The 17,560-nt window shown below is 37.0% G+C and overlaps 1 protein-coding gene across 1 annotated transcript in view; it reads left to right on the top strand.

The window, feature by feature from the left end:
- The window catches only part of GRM5 (glutamate metabotropic receptor 5), a 549,187-nt gene that overhangs the window by 438,948 nt on the left and 92,679 nt on the right, over positions 1-17,560 (top strand).

The raw sequence follows: 17,560 nt of genomic DNA, 5'->3' as shown, positions 1-17,560 counted from the left end.
AGCATATGTTTAGCTTTAGTATATGTTGCCAAGCAGTTTTCCAAAGTATCTGAAATTATACTTATACTGAAATCATGAGTTCATGTTGCTTTACAATCTCAAAAACACTCTTACCTTTTTGTATGTTAAACATTGTTTATGAGGATGTGTACTGGTATTAATTTGATTGGCTTTTCCATTATTGAAGTCCAGCTCCTTTTCATATGCTTATTGGAAAACTGGGTATAATCCTTTATAAAGTGTCTGTTCAAGTCTTTTGCATGTGTCTTTCAGTTGAATATTTTTAATAATTAAGAATTCCTTATGTACTGCAGATATGAATCATTATTAGATAAATTTGCAATGGAAATTGCTCAGAATATGTCTTTTTATTATTTCTTATTTCTCTCATTTGTTATTTGTTTTCTATTTGTCCAATTTGCCCTTTTAACTTTTATTCTTCCTTTATTGCCTTATTTTGTTTTAATCAATAATTTTTGTTATCTTATTCTTTTTCTAAAGATTTTTGCATTTATGCATACAAGAACTGGGGTATAGGCCAGAGGTGTGGTGGGTGAGATGATTACCAGAGACAGAGTGGGGAACAGAACAAGCAGACTGACTGAAATACACTGCTGAGGGGAACAGTGGGTGAGTCAGGAGAGGTCTGCTGTGCCATGTGGGTAGTTCGCTGGCTGGGGACCAAACTCATGCTGCAGTGGCTGTGGATAGCTTCATAGGTTGCGTCTTAACCCCTTTGCCACCAGGGGTTTTCCTATTCTATAATGGCTCAACATTTGGTTGTATGTCTTTCTGTATTTCAATAGAAACACTAAATGAATTTTTAATTTAATACAAGCTATTCAAAGTTTGGTTCATAGAATTTCCTTCAGTATTTCTTCTACTATCAACAAATTATATCAGCTTTTATTTTTCTGATAAAAACTTTTACTTCACTTTTATTTTTAAAGGTTAGATTCACTCAATGAATTTGTTTTATTTTCCTAATTTTTTTTCTTTGAATTCCCTTTTTTGCCCATACATTCCATGATTTCATTGATTAGTTCACCATCACCCTTAGTGTTTTTCCCCTAATGGTAATATGTTTGTTTTCCCAGGTTTTATAAGCTAACTCTTTATTTATAAATATATATATATATATATATTTAGTTTTTAGTTGACTGTGATGAGTCTAAGAATAATTTCTTTCATATATTTATTTCTTAATGTTTCTACTTGTTTTTAAACCTGTGGGTTAAAGACTTATATTGGTTTTTAAAACGTCTAGACATTGTTGCCTGAAAGACTTTTTCTGCTGAGTTTCTGTCTCTGTCCTTTCAGGTACACCTTTGGTAGATTCCTTTATCTATGATAGCTTTTTCTCTAGACTCTATTTTATACATTTTTCTACCTTTGCTTCATGTTATATCTTTCCTATCATTCAGTCTTTGATTTCACTAATCATATCTTGAATATGTGCAGTCTTTTGTTAATCCAAAATGAAGTTCACAATTTCACACATGGTTTCTTAAGGTCTCAGATGTCTATTTAGTTTTTTTATAGTTTACAATTTTATATTGAAGTTCCATTTTTTAATCCTTTCATTGGATATATTGATTATAGTCATTTTAAGATTTTTTTGTCTGACTCTAACATCTATGACTTCTGCCAGTCTACTTCTATTTAACTAATTATTCTTCATTAGGGTCACATTTTATGCTTCTTGACACATCTGCAATACATTTCCTTTGTGAAAAAAAATTATTTATTTATGCTTACAATAACTGTGGTATAGACCAGATGTGTGTGGGGTAGGGGGGGTGGAGGGGCAGGGAATGTGTGTGAGAGGATTCACCAGAGACAGAGTGGGGAGCAGAACAAGCAGATCTACCAAAATACACTGCTGAGGGGAGCAGCAGGGAGACAGGACACGTCTGCTGTGTCATGTGGGTTAGCTCCCTGGCAGGGAATTGAACTCTGTCATGACACAGTGGCTGGTGATAGCTTTATAGTGCTGAGCATTTAGCCCCTGTGCCAAATGGGAGGCCCTGCAATATGTTTCCTTTTATGTCACACATTTTTTATAACACCATGCATAACATAATAATTGAATTGTATTTTCCCTTTGTGATGACTTGTCTTTTCTGATTCAAAGAAATTGAGATGAGGTTGCAGCATAAGATGGAAACTCTGCCAATCTAATTAACAGTCAACTTCTGGTTTAAAATATCTCAGGAACAATTTGCATGGGATTATTTTGAAGACAAGGCAAATTGGAGCTTGAACTGACTTTATTCTTCAGGTTGACCTTTTCTTCCTTATATAATAAAATAAGAATTTCAGTATCTTTCTTCAAAATATTGAGTTTGTCTTAAAGTCTCCAGAATCCGCAAATTGAATTATACCTATTATCCCCTACCACAATTCATGTCCTTTCTCAGAACCTCAAAATATGACATTTTTTAGAAATAGCTTTATCCAAGTTATAGTTCACTAAAATGAGGACATATGATGGGTCTTTAATCTGACTGATCTCTTTGTGAAATGAGAAAAAGAGACACAAAGAGAGACACAAAGGGAAAATAACATGGTGACACAGGCAGAAACTGGAGTGATGTAACAGATTACCAAGGAATACAAAGGATGAATGGACACAATCAGAAGTGGGGAAAGGCAAGGAAAGATTCTGCTCAAGAGTCTCCGAGAGAGCATGGCTCTGCTGATATCTTGATTTCAAACTTCTAGCATCCAGAACTATGAGAGAATACGTAAGTCACTGTGGGACCTCCCTGGTGGCTCAAGGAGTAAAGCACAGCACTGTGAAGCTACCCGCCACCTCTGCAGCATGAGTTGGATCCTGGCTGGCTGGGGAGCTGACCCACATGGTGCAGCAGACCTCTCTTGACTCGCCCGCTGCTCCCCTTGGCAGTGTATTTCAGCTAGTCTGCCTGTTCTGTTCCCGATGTAAATTAATTTTAATTTTGATGTTTCTATGTTATCATCAGTACATTTTAAATTTTTAAATTTTTAAATTTCTTTGGATTTTTAATCTTATACAGGTGAATAAAATTTGTTTTCTTTTTTTTTTTTTTAAGACTTATTTATTTATACAAGAACCTGAGTACAGGCCGGTAGTGCAGGAGGGTGAGAGGATTCACCAGAGACAGAGTGGGGAACAGAACAGGCAGATTGACTGAAATACACTGCTTAGGGGAGCAGTGGGCGAGACAGTAGAGGTCTGCCACACCATGTGAGACTCTCCTGGCCAGCGGGGAATAGAACCTGCACCACAGAGGCTGGGAACAGCTCCACAGCACTGTACTCAACCCGCCTGAGCCACCAGGGAGGCCCCAAATAAAATTTGCTTTCCTCTACATCTTATCTAATACCTGAAGTTCCTCTACTACTCTTTATTCTAAATATAATTATTGCTACAATCCCAATTTTGATGTATAATATATCCATAGTTTGGTTAATTTTTGTTCTGTATTTAAAAACTGAAACTGAAATACCAATATAGTCCTTATGTGTTTCAGTTATGTGATATTGGTAGAATTCAGGCTTATATACAATTAACAATAGACATGATTTTCGTAAGTTTTACTTTAATTGCTCAATTGCACAATTTACAAATTAAGAAAATGAAACAAAAGTATTAACAATTATTTACTTGTTCCAATTGTGCACTAAATAATCTGGTAATTAAAGTTACAGAAAATTAAAATATTGTCCAATAAATATAAACTATTTCTGAAGCAGTTTAAGGACCCCTTCCTTTATATACTATAAAATCCACTAACATTCATTTTTACCTTTTTATGATTTCTCTGTTGACTCCAGTAATTTCCAAAGGTATAATCTCAACAAGATTCCTAAAATATCTCAAACATATATCTAACACTGGCCTTACTGTAAATTTTCCAACCATAGTCCCAATCTTCGAGTTCCTACCTTTTGCTTGTACAGTTTACATGATAGATTTTTCCACCCTGTCTACCCATTGTAGGGATAAGTGATCCTCACATATTCCCTTTCTCTCATCTGCAAAGTCAGCTGGTGACTAAATACTGTTAATTCTGCCGTCAGGACATCTGCCACATCTGTTCTCTCCTTTATTATCTCACCTGAATGCAACTTTCCTACTACTGCTACGGTTTAGTTCTCCACTGTGTCTTATCTCAAATGTTGAATTAACACCCCTTTGTAATCTTGTTGAGACTCATTCTTCCTCCATTGTATGCTGAAAACTATTCCCAAAGTTCTCTGTCTGAACAAATAAATCTAGACATATTGCTATTTCCAAAATGAAATCCCAACTCCTTTGCTCCAGTCAAAACTTTCCAAGTGTCATTTAAATTTCTGAAGTCTCATTTCTTAGTACTTAAAATCTTGAAATCTGTACTCCAGCCACTTCACAGACTGTGCTCCTTTGTTTTAAAGCAGCACATTTACATAAGTCCTTATACTTTTAAGCAGCTAAATCTTGCTGCAGATATTGAACACAGTTTCATCACCCCCCTTATTTTTATTCCTCCCAATAGTCACCTACATGAGCATTCCTGTGTGTGTTAAACTGTCACTAAAGCAGTGAGAATGACATGAAAGTGTTCAGCTCAAATTTGTCCATGGAAGCATTTCTGGAGTTCTAGTATATTCAGTTTCTTGAGCTAGTAGTGGATACTAGAATGTATTTATTATTTATTATTTATGGATTTTTATAATTATGTTACTTCCCTATGATGATGTTTTACTTTTATAAGAGTAAATCTTTTTTAAATATTTATTTATTTATGCATACAAGAGCTGGGGTATAGGCCAGAGGTGTGGGAGGGTGAGAGGATTCACCAGAGACAGAGTGGGGAGCAGAACAGGCAGACTGACAAAATACACTGCTGAGGGGAGCAGCAGGCAAGACAGGAGAGGTCTACTTGCCTTGTGGGTTTCTCCCTGGCCAGTTGGGGATCAAACTTGTGCTGCAGAGGCTGCAGACAGCTTCACAGTGCTACGATCAACAGCATAACAGAATTGCAAGAGAAAGCAAAAAAAAATTCAGAAGAAAGCCATGTAGTAAAATAAGTCAAATGCAAAAATGGATCAGTGATTTAGAAGATGAAAAAGCAGTAAGAAACAGGATCTACAAAGAAAGAGAGAAACACTGGGGCAAAAAAAAAAAAAAAAGAACAGAGAGAGGGTTACTGAGAATATATATAGGGAAATAGTGGAAACGACCTCCCAAACTTGAAGAATGAAATGAACATAGAAATTCAAGAAACAGGGGCTTCCCCTGGTGGCGCAAGGGGGTTGAGTTCAGTGCTGTGAAGCTGTCCACAGCCTTTGCAGTGCTGGTTCAATCTAGGCCAGGCAGTGAGATTCCCACATGGTGCAGCAGACCCCTCCTGTCTCGCCCACTGTGAACCTCAGTAGTGTATTTCGTCAGTCTGCCTGTTCTGCTCCCTGCTCTGTCTCTGGTGAATTCTCTCACCCTCCTGCACCTCTGGCCTATACCCCAGCTCTTAAAAAAAGTGGAAAGTATGTTAAAATAATAAAATACATATGTGACAAACCTGTTACTAACATCATTCTCAATGGTGAATGACTGAAAGTCTTTACACTAAGATCTAGAGCAAGACAAGTATGTTCACTCTCACTACTACCACACAGTATTAGAAGTTCCAGCTAGAACAAGTAAGTAAAATAAATAAATAAATGAAATCCAAATTGGGGAAGAAAAAATAAAGATATCATTATTTGCAGTTGATATAATATACATAGAGAACCCCAAAGACTCCATAAGAAAACTAATATTAATAATATACCAGTTGTTAAAAGTGTCAGGACACAAAATCAACACACAAAAATTAATTGCCTTCCTATATACAAAAAAAAAAAAATGAACTAGAAGAAGAAATTAAGAAAGACATTCATTCTATAATCACGCCAAAAAAAAAAAAAAATGTGATAGGTCCTCCAAAGGTGGTGTAGTACATATAAAAGGAAAACTATAAAACATTGTTAAAAGGAAGAAAGCACAACAAAATGGAAAGATATTCCCTGATCATGGACAGGAAGAATCAACATTTTCAAAATGGGCATTCTACCTAAAACAATTTATAGATTCAATGCTATTTTATTGTTTCAATAAAACACCAATAACATTCTTCTAAGAAATAAAGCAAGGATACTGATATTCATATGGAACCACAAAAAGCCCCAAATAGCCAAAGCTCTACCAACTAAAAAGGGTAAAATGGAAGTATCCCACTCTGGTCTTCTAACTATAGTATAAAGTCATAGTAATTATAAGAGCATGGTGCTAGAATGAAAACACACACAGAGAAAAATGGTATAGAATTGATAGCCCATAAATAAAGCCACACACTTATTAACAATTCATGTATGACAAAGGAGCAAAGAATATATAATGGAAAAAGGATAACCTCTTCATTAAATGGTGCTGGGAATATTGAACTTTTACATCCAAAAGAATGAAATTACAACACTCTCACATAATACTTAAAAATCAACTTAAAAATGTGTAAAATACTTGGAAGGCCTGAAACCACACCATAAATAAAACTTAAGCAAAACACCTATGACATAAACCTCAGAAATGTCTTTAGAGATTCATCTCCAGCAGCAAGGAAAATAATGGAGAGAATAAACAACTGGGACTACATCAAATTAAAAAATTCCTTTACAGTAAAAAGATTGTAACTAAAATGAAGAGAGTCCCCACTGAAAAGGAGAAAACACAGGCACACCATCCATGTGATACAAGATTGATATGGAAGATCTACAAAGTACTTATACAACTCAATAAAAAGAAAACAAAAAATATTAATTTGAATGGAAAATGGTTAGTAGCTGTTTACAATAGCCAAGGTATGAATATAATCTGAATGCCCCAGAACAGATAACTGGATCAAAAAGCTGTGGAATTGTACACCTTGGCAATACTACTTAGTCATCAAATAAGATAAACTCATGCCATTTGCCACAATATGAATGGAACTGGAAAGGATTATTCTAATTGAAATAAGCCAGAAGAAGGATAAATTCCTGATGGTTTCACTTATGTGTAGAATCTAAGGAAACCAAACAAAGGATCTGAGAAAGACAAACTATCTGACTAACCTTTGATAGAAGACCATACATATGAGACACTCAGGAAGGGAAGGATATGGGGAGGGTCTAGAACTTGGGCAAGTGAGAAAATGGGGGGTGTGAGGAGGACTGTGGGTAATTTGGTGATGTGTAAACTGTAGTGAGGGGAGAAATCCTATATTGTGAAACAATGAGCAAAGATGTTTAATAAATGAATACAAAATATCGAAAGGTACAAACTTCCCATTATAAAATTAATAAATCATGGGGGTGGAATCCAGCATGATGACTATAGTTAAACAGATTGTATTGCATATTTGAAAGTGTCTCAATGGGTAAATCTTAAAATTTCTCACCACAAAAGAAAAATGCATGCAACTATGTGTATTGGTGGATGTTAGCTAGACTTTTATGATCCTTTTGCTATATATATATATATATTATTATTATTGCATGCCTGACATTAAATGTATACATGTATATGTATGCCAATCATATTTCAATTAAAAATAATACAATGTCCTTAAAGTGTTTATATGTAATAATCTCAAATAATGGTAATAGAAAACATGTATTTTGGAGTGATTTATGATATGATATACAGAAAAGTTTTTATAAATCTTTCCTTTGGTGCATTTTGGTATTTACATAGCCATTCTAGTATAACATTTATATTACTCCTCTTTTTACATAATCTATTCCATTTTATATGTTTTTAATAGTCATTTATCTGACTTTCTGTTCTTCATATAATGCACAAACTATTGTGAAGACTGAAGATCTTAATTTGTTTTTCCACTATATGGTTTGATGATTAAAGATGTAGGCGAATAAGATAAGTCATATGATTAAAAAATAATGATGATGGTGATGATGGTGATGATGATTATAATGGTATTTTCTAGTTTAGCAATGGTTAAATTAGAATAACAATGATTTCTCAATGAATATTATCTATTACTACTATGCAAATATTTTTGTATATAATTCATTTTGCTCCTCAACTGCTAACCTTAGAAATTAATAAGGATGATTATTTCTATTTTCAAGTGAAAGAAATGATATTTGCAAAAGTGACCTTTGTGCATTTATAAATTATTAATGGGGAGATGCAGGGGCATGTGAATCAATACAACAGAGTTGAATTGAGTCTGCAACTCTAACTTATTACATTTTAGCTTTAAGCCATCGGACATTTTCATTTAACTCTCTGAGTGCAAATTTTATCATTGAAACAGAAGCAGATAATCATGTTTAGCTCATGTTTGCTCTGAGGGTTAAATAAAATAATGAATATGTAACAAAAAGCATTTGTAAGTTTCTTTCTCCTCCCATAACTTTTTTTTTTTTTTAAAGATTTATTTTTATTTATTTATATAAGAACTGGGTTACAGTCAGAAGCGCGGGAGGGTGAGAGAATTCACCAGAGCCAGAGCGGGGAACAGAACAGGCAGACTGATGAAATACACTGCTGAGGGGAGAAGTTGGCGCAGCAGGAGAGGTCTGTGGGCCATGTGGGACCCTCGCCCGTCAGCCAGGGTTTGAACCGGCGTTGCAGAGGCTGCGGGCAGCTTCGCAACCCAGCGCTCAACCGCTGCGCCACCGGGGAGGCCCCATCCTCCCATAACTTCTTAATGTGTGCCTTGAAACATGTCAAAATCAACTGGTTTATAGAAAATAGGCATTTTTCTGTTGAAAGTGACAGCTGTGATTTTATTTTTTATTTTTTTTAAGATTTATTTATTTATGTATACAAGAACTGGGGTGTAACCCAGGGTGAGAGGATTCACCAGAGACAGAGTGGGGAACGGAACAGGCAGATTGACTAAAACACACTGCTGAGGGGAGCAACGGGAGAGACAGGAGAGGTCTGCTGTGCCATGTGGGTTGCTCCCTGCCTGGCTGGGGATCAAACTCGTGCTGCAGAGGCTGCGGATTACTACACAGTGCGGTGCTTAACCCCTTGTGCAACCAGGGAGGCTCCAACAGCTGTGGTTTTAAAGTAATATTCATAATAAAGAAGCTAGTAGAATAGCTAGTGTACTCAGAAGAGGGAGGTTCAAAAATACTTCTGATAAAACTGATCTATCATATCATTTGAATCTTTCTTCCTTAATTAAATATTGTCTATAAGACAGAATGATTAAATTTCTAGACGTATAACTTCTAAACTCTGCATTTTGTGGTTGAAATCTTTTTTTTAAATCAAATTTTACTGATTTTCATTAATTTATGTAACTATACAGTTTTGGGATGCTGTTGAATTCTTTACAGAAGGTTTATGTACTACAAAGTATTTTTTTTCAATTTTTGAGTTAATTATAGTGCTTATTATAAAATAAGTTTTCATTTAGCATGTTTGTTATTTTTATTTATTTTTTTATTTTTTATATTTTTTAAAGATTTATTTATTTATGCATACAAGAACTGGGGCACAGGCCAGAGATGTGGGAGGGATGAGAGGAATCACCAGAGACAGAGTGGGGAACAGAACAGTCAGATCCACTGAAATGCACTGCTGAGGGGAGTAGCAGGTGAGACAGGAGAGGTCTGCAGTGCCATGTGGGTTGCTCCCTGGCTGGCCAAGGATCGAACTTGTGCTGCAGAGGCTGCGGATTGCTTCATAGTGCAGTGCTTAAACCCTTGTGCCACCAGGGAGGCCCCATACAAATGGGTCCAACCACTATGGAGAGCTGTGTGGAGATTTCATGACCTACTAAACATAGAGCTTCCATATGATCCAGCAATTTCACTCCTAGGTATTTACCCAAAGGACACAGAAACATCAATTCCAAAGAACACCTGCACCCCTATGTTTATAGCAGCACTGTTTACAATAGCTAAGCTTTGGAAACAACCCAAATGCCCAAAAATAGATGACTGGATCAAGAAGATGTGGTACATATATACCATGGAATATTACTCAGCATTCAAAAAAGATAAACACATGCAATTTGCTGCAACATGGATGGCGCTGGAAGGGATCATGCTCAGCGAAATAAGCCAGAAAGAAAAAGAAAAATACCGGATGGTCTCACTAATAGCAGGAATCTAGAAAACTTAAATAAGGGACCAGGAAAATGAATAACTATAAGAAAGTGAAAATCAAAATCAACAAAAAATCTATGAACCAGAGACACTTTTGGGGGGATGGGTGGAGGGAGGGGAGGGATTGGGGTCAAAATGGGGGGGTTGAAATTGTATGGGGAATATAAAAATAAAATTTATTATAAAAAATATAAAAAGAAAAAAAGAAAAAAAAAAGTAAATACTTAAAGGCCTCCCAGGTGGCTCAGCATGTTAGCGCTGCACTGTGAAGCTGTCTATAGCCTCTGCAGCACCGGTTTGATTTCCAGCCGCCCAGGGAGTAACCCACATAGCGCAACCTCTCCTGTCTCACCCACTGCTCCCTTCAGCAATGCTTTTGGTCCGTCTGCCTGTCTCTGGTGCTTCCTCTCACCTTCCCACACCTCTGGCCTGTACCCAGCTCTTGTATAAATAAAATAAATCTTTAAAAAAAAAGTAAATACTTAATGTAACTTAAATTTTTAGCATCATTTGTTTTCAGAAGCATAAAGTCTGAAACACTTTGTGAATAAAAAAGTATAATAAGTCTTACATTTTCAAGGCTGATTGTTAGTTTTACAAATCTCATACTCATCTAGTAATCTCTTTTTTTTTTTTTAACATTTTTTATTTGTTTATACAAGAACCAGGTACAGGCCAGATGTGTGGGAGGGTGAGAGGACTCACCAGAGACAGAGCAGGGAACAGAACAGGCAGACTGACTGAAATACACTGCTGAAGGAAGCAGTGGGCGAGACAGGAGAGGTCTGCGCACCATGTGAGACCCTCCCTGGCCAGCAGGGGATCAAACCCAAAACGGCACCACAGAGGCTGTGAACAGCTCCACAGCACTGCACTCGACCCACCTGTGCCACCAGGGGGGCCCCTAATCTAGTAATCTCTTTTATGTAAATTTTATACATGAAAAAATAGCAAGAGTTTCCTGTAACTTAGTATTTATTGTGGGATCAGGTCTTCTCTCTATATTTTCTCTAGTTCTCACAACTTTACAAGAAGGTTATTATTTTTTTCTAGTTTTCCAAATGAGGAAACTCTTAAAAAACAATTATTCAGTCCTATCTGGGAAACTCTAATAAAGCTTCACACTGAAGTCCATTAATCTGTGGTTTGAAGTGTGATAGGAAACTCATCTAATAGTGATAACAAAGCTGAATCTTCAGAAAATGCGAATGAAACACAGTTAAAAGGAATAGTGGTGATAAAGACAGACAGATAGATAAGGCCTAGGAGGAACAGTCTGGTCTAGTTTAGTCTTGCTATAGTAAGAAGAAAGTAAGCGGTGGTGTTTTGCCAGGTACTCTTTAAATAATATAACCACCAGCCTTCATAACTCTGTGGAATTCTTCTTTCATTTCCACACCATATGGAAGTTCCTCAAAATGCTGTAATGTGAATGAAAGAGATTTGCTGTCCAAAATAACAAATTTATCAGAGGGTTGCCAAATGGCTGCTCATGGTAAATCATTTGAATTTAAAATTTGGTGTTCTGCACAGAGAAGTGTACATCCCTGCTGAGTTTCTGTAACTTCCTGAAGATGGGTCTTCTTTCTGCATATACTGAATTTATTTGCATTTCAATACAAGCATTTAGAGGTCAACTGCCCACATTTCAGACATTTATAAATTGGATTACCACAGATAGCAGATAACAGTAACCTGTGTCTCTCTGGGCATATGGATTTATTTATTTATTTATTTGTTTGTTTGTTTGTTTTTTAATAGAGGCATGTTTTATTTATTTGTTTGTTTGTTTGTTTGTTTATACCAGCGCTGGGTACAGTCAGAAGTGCGGGAGGGTGAGAGAATTCACCAGAGCCAGAGCAGGGAGCAGAGCAGGCAGAAGGGCTGAAGTACACTGCTGAGGGGAGCAGCGGGCGGCAGGAGAGGTCTGCGCTCCATGTGGGACCCTCTTCCGGTGGCCAGGGAGCAGCCGGGGATCGAACTGGCGCCGCAGAGGCTGCAGGCAGCATCGCAACCCAGCGCTCAACCGCTGCACCACCAGGGAGGCCCCTGGGCATATGGATTTAGTTCTGGGTTACCAGTTTGCAATGCTTCCTGTGCATAGTGTTAGAAAACAGGGTGAATGATTTGTGTGATGTCATCAGTTACTCTCGCCCTTTATCAACTATTCTTTCTTTCATGCTATCACTAGTGTGTGTCCAGGTCCTGGATCATATAACCAGTCCATTATTTTATTATCTTACCCTATGCTGTCAAGAAGCTCCTTGCATCTATGTTTTAACAGTCATTTCCCTGACTGATTGTCTATGTATTAAACTCCATACAGTAAGTCTATTTACATCCATCCATCATCCATATATCCACCAATACATTATCAGCAATATTGATCACTGTTCTTGGTACTTGAAAATACAATAATATACAGGATTAATGTGGGCCAAATTCTGCTTCAAACTTATCATTTTGAACTAATCTTTGAATCTTTTGGTGTGCTTAAAGACATTTGCACAAAATAAGTGTTCAGCAAATGTCAATTCTTTACTGACATTTGTCATTATTGTCATTCCTTATTACAGTGTTAGGATAGAATATGAACTAGACAGGCATAGCCTTCGGGTGCTCAAACTCTGAGGTGTCACAGACAAAGCACACAGGTAAATCTAATACATGGAAGAAAGCATTATGTGATGAAACATGTGAAACATGTAATGACAGAAGATTAATTATGAATAGAGGATGTTCTGTTCTGCCACAGCAGAAAGTAAATTATTTTGTCACTCACTGAACATAACTGAATCAATTTGCCATATGTATTAGGAAGGCTGTATTCAGAAAATAAACAAGAAAAGGGAGAATTTGTTTCACTGCATTTTTTTTTCATCACAATGTTATAGTATGTTTCCCAGTGACATTTTCCAGGATTATGATCTCTTTTCTAGAAAATGTTTGAATCCCCTCCCTTAACTATCTTTACTTAGTGGTGGGTAGAGAGGAAATACTGAGAACAAACCCAAACTATTTTAGTATCTAGTATAGAGATATACACAAAGGGCAAAATTTCAAAGAAATACTACTGGCCTCATTATTCTAGTTATAAGTTAATTTTCTAAAAACAATTTTAAATAATGGTTTCCTTTGCTTCTCATTATGATAATGGCAATATTCCAAGAGTTTGTGTCAATGGTCTGGGGCTAGCTGCCACTGGTCAAAGGTATTAATTTATGGAAATAATTTTCCCTCTACTGACCTTAATTTACTCACCTATAAAATGGTTTAATTGGACCATATTTGAAGGCCCCAATTTCAGGTCAGTACAAAACCAAACAGGGAAGGTAAGGGAAAGAAGCAGACTAGTATTTGCTACATGACAATGTGAAACCATTATTGATTGTTAAATCTTCTGATTTCCTCAAGAAAGTCTACAATGCTGGGTTTTTATATGACTTTTCCACAAAATAGCAGTTTTGTGGAATTTTCAAAGGCCAAATTCAGTCCATTGTCCTTTTTTCTGTAGCTTCTAGACTAGATATGTTCTAAAGTTCCTGCTCTCTCAGACATTCTTGTATTCTACACCATTAAAACAATTTGATTTTCCTGTTTTACAGCTCCTAAACTTCAAAGTTGTCATCCTCCAGATACAATAAAGAACATTTTTTGAGCACTGTGAAACTAAATTATAATGCTAGATTGGAGGATTTCAGTTTTTGCTAATTTTTCTGGAGCTTTCTGATTTTATTAAACTATAGTAAAATTAGGATTGAGTGCTAAGTGTTCCTAATCAAGGATCCAGTGTTGAAAGGAGAACTGGAGGGAATAGTCATTTTTCTCAGCTTCCATTTCCTCTCTACAGGCTGCTGTGAGGCAGATTCAGCCTGACAGCAAGCAGCTAGGAAGTTTCAATTGGCACAAATCCTCATGCTTATGTTGGACCTGGCCCAGAGTAGACCCTAAAAAAAAACAATCCTAGAACAAAGTAAATAGTGCTAAATGGGTCCAGTTCTTTGGTGCATTAACATGGCAACTAATTAACAAGTAATCTACTATTCTGTTCCCTAATGCTTAGTGGGTAAGAAATCTGGATAAAATAAGCTATTTTATTTTGTGCCCTCAAAACTTTAAAATTTGCCTAATAAGGTGAAACTCTTGGGCCTTCACAAACTTCCTTCATTGAAACCACACCTAATATGATGAGCTTTTTGGACTAGAGATTCTATATTCCTCATGTTTGTATCACCAGCGTCTAGCAAAATCTGATATATAGTAAGGATGAAATAACTATCTGTTTAATTAATAACTTAATCTCTGAATGGGTAGTAAATGATTAAAATAACTGAGCCAAGGGCCTCCCCGGTGGCGCAGCGGTTGAGCGCTGGGTTGCGAAGCTGCCTGCAGCCTCTGCAGCCGGTTCGATCCCCGGCTGCTCCCCGGCCACCAGAGGAGGGTCCCACATGGCGCGCAGACCTCTCCTGCCGCCCGCTGCTCCCCTCAGCAGTGTACTTCGGTCCTTCTGCCTGCTCTGCTCCCCGCTCTGGCTCTGGTGAATTCTCTCACCCTCCCGCGCTTCTGACTGTACCCAGTGCATGTATCAAACAAACAAACAATAAATAAATAGATAAATAAGACATGCCTCTAGAAAAAAAAAATAAAAAAAAAAAAAATAAAAAAAAAATAAAATAACTGAGCCAGAATGTCTTTCTGTGGTTGAAGCCTTAAGTACGAAAGAATTGAATATAACTCTAATGTCTATTAAGATAGCCGAAAAAAGGTTTAAGTCAACCAGAACAGAGTAGGGATTTTGGAAAAGTAGACAGAAGTTCAGGAGGCAATGGGACACTTACAGCACTCCCAGTTGATCAGACGCCCCCTTCCTCAGGTATCATCCCATGATTCTGGACATTTCAAGTATTATGTTATCGCATATAGAGTTTATTTATTTATTTTTAATGAAAACAAATTGGTTAGCTTCAGGCTGCAAGTTTCTATTTCCTTCCATGGACTGTGGTTTTATTGTCAGTGCACTTTTCAAAGTCTTTTCTATCAAATTTTATCATGCATATGCATCATTGGGTGGCCAGACTGAGGCCTCGGCAGTGTTCTATCTTGTAGTTCAGTTTTCAAATCCTTGGTATGCTTCCTTGTGTCAAATCCATGCTGCACAACTCAGGAGGCAGCCCGGGAGCTCACAGTTCATTTTGTGGATCACTTTCTTGTGCAGTGTGCCTTAACTCCATCTTGAAATACCAGAATTTTTCCAATACATTTGTATTATATTGTGAAAGCACACAAAAAATTTCATTGCAATTGTCTGGTCCATCTGGCTGATCCTGTTATAAACTGACTTTTTTATTTAGATTTTTAGAGCCATTCTATAAAGGAATTATTGTTTTAGGAGACTGATAGGGGAATCTGAACACCAAACCTGGTATTTGACAACTTCATTTGAACATTTTGTTATCAATCATGCATCATTCATGTACTCAGTGTAAAGTAACAATGCCAATTATGTACCAGCAACAAGGGTTGCTCTGTGAATGATATATCTTTTTTTCCTTAGGGATTCTACAGTGAGTGTACTAGAAACCAGCCACAGATCACCACAAGTGTAAAGAGAAAAGGAAGAGTGTATTATGCCTAGATTGGCCATTGATGTATAAACAGGCAATTTCTGTAAAGGATAGTCGGTGCATGATAAAAATCAGTAACGATATTATAGGAGAAAAGAACAAAACTTAAATTCTGACCTGGCTGTGAATAATTTCTGGGTGGGTGTAAATCTGAGAGCACATAGATAAATTAGAAAGTAGAAAATATATAGGGAAGTATGTTCCAGGTGTACAGAGTGAAGCACACAGAAGCCCAGATATAAAAGAGAAGAGTCTATCATTCCTATTACCAGAAACTCCAAATATCTAGTGTATAGAGAATAACGGATCAGAATAGAGAGGTAAATCAAGAATGGATTAGGAAAGATGAAGGCAAGATCGGAGGAAGTAAGATCTGTTAGAGGGTGATTGCCTTAACCCAAGAGACAAATTATAAGGCATTCTGGAACTAGGAAAATAAGTCATGCTACATACATATGAGGGAATGTTACATAGCCATTTAAATAAATAAAAAAGAAAAATATCTAACCTCTCTATATGGGTTAAAGGAGTGATCAGTTATACCAAAAGAGTCTGAAATATGAGTCAGACCCACTCAATCAGATGGCCCTGTCAATTCTACTTTCTAAATCTGAATCTAAACACTTCTTGCTACTTCTACTGTTGTTGCCCTAATCTAAGACACCTATAGCTGCTGTCTGGCCTACTGCACTGCTCAAGTGACTGGTCTCCCTGTTTACATGTCAAATAGTACTTCTTACTCTTCACTGCCCCAACCTATTTCTCACACCTCAATGGCACTGTAATGCAAGTAGTTATTTAAAATAAAAACCTGAACCAATTGATCATTTTTTCTTTTTCTTTTATGCCTCACACCAAATTCACTAACAAATTCATTTTCTCTGCTTTCAAAATATACTTCGAACCCTACCCTGGACTAAGCCACCATCATTTCTTAGTGCCCCATTTTAGTATTGGATATTTACAGCAAGGAGAGCAATACCTAAAGGAAATGATAAAGTCAAGAGAAAGACACAGAGTGGGGAAAGACAGAGTGGGGAAAGACAGTCTCCCACCCACCCACAGGCAGGACTATAAAGTCCACAGAGCACAGAAGCAGGGGAGTAGAAATCCTCAAAATTGGCAGGTTTCTACATAAGAATTGCCTCAAACAGGACAAATAAGACCCTGAAAATCTCCAAATGTTTTCCCCCTCTGAAGGAAGGGCAGAGCTGGTTGATACCATGGCAACTCAGGCCAAATGCTCTCCCCTACTTCATCGTGCCTCTTGGGCACAGCAGAAAGAGTAGTGATTTAGATATTGCTGCCAAAACTAATAAACTATCCCCCCAGGAGCATCTTCAAAGTGCACTCCGGGAAAGGCCAGAGTGAAGAGTTCCTGTGCTCCATTTAAAACGAGCCCCCATTTTCCCTTACAGGACATTGTTTACCTGTACCTCTTTCTGGTCATAATTTCACTCTGTCTTTAAATAAACTTTGCTTTTGCTTCTCCTAAAGACAGGATTGTGAATTCTTCTCACACCACAATCAAGGACTGAGGAACCCCCAAATCCAGGAACTGCACAACCCAACAATAATATTATCTAAGTTTTCCTACTTTCATTCCATTTTCTATACAGTAAAGAAAAAGTTTCAAAATGATTATGCTATCATATTTCTCTGATGATACTTTCCCAAAACCTTTCTTTATAGCTCCTATCTTTCTTATATCAAGGCCTGATTTTCAGCTTTCCTTGTATTAGTCAGCGCACATTAAGCCCATTTGCATTACCTAGTATTGTCACCATGTGCTGCCATAACTTTAT

Source organism: Talpa occidentalis, unplaced genomic scaffold, assembly GCF_014898055.3.
Source record: "Talpa occidentalis isolate TD23 unplaced genomic scaffold, MPIMG_talOcc4v2.1 talOcc4.3, whole genome shotgun sequence".
NCBI classification, from domain to species: domain Eukaryota; kingdom Metazoa; phylum Chordata; class Mammalia; order Eulipotyphla; family Talpidae; genus Talpa; species Talpa occidentalis.
The sequence above is the reverse complement of the archived record's forward strand: the minus strand, read 5'-3'. Positions and strand labels throughout refer to the sequence as shown.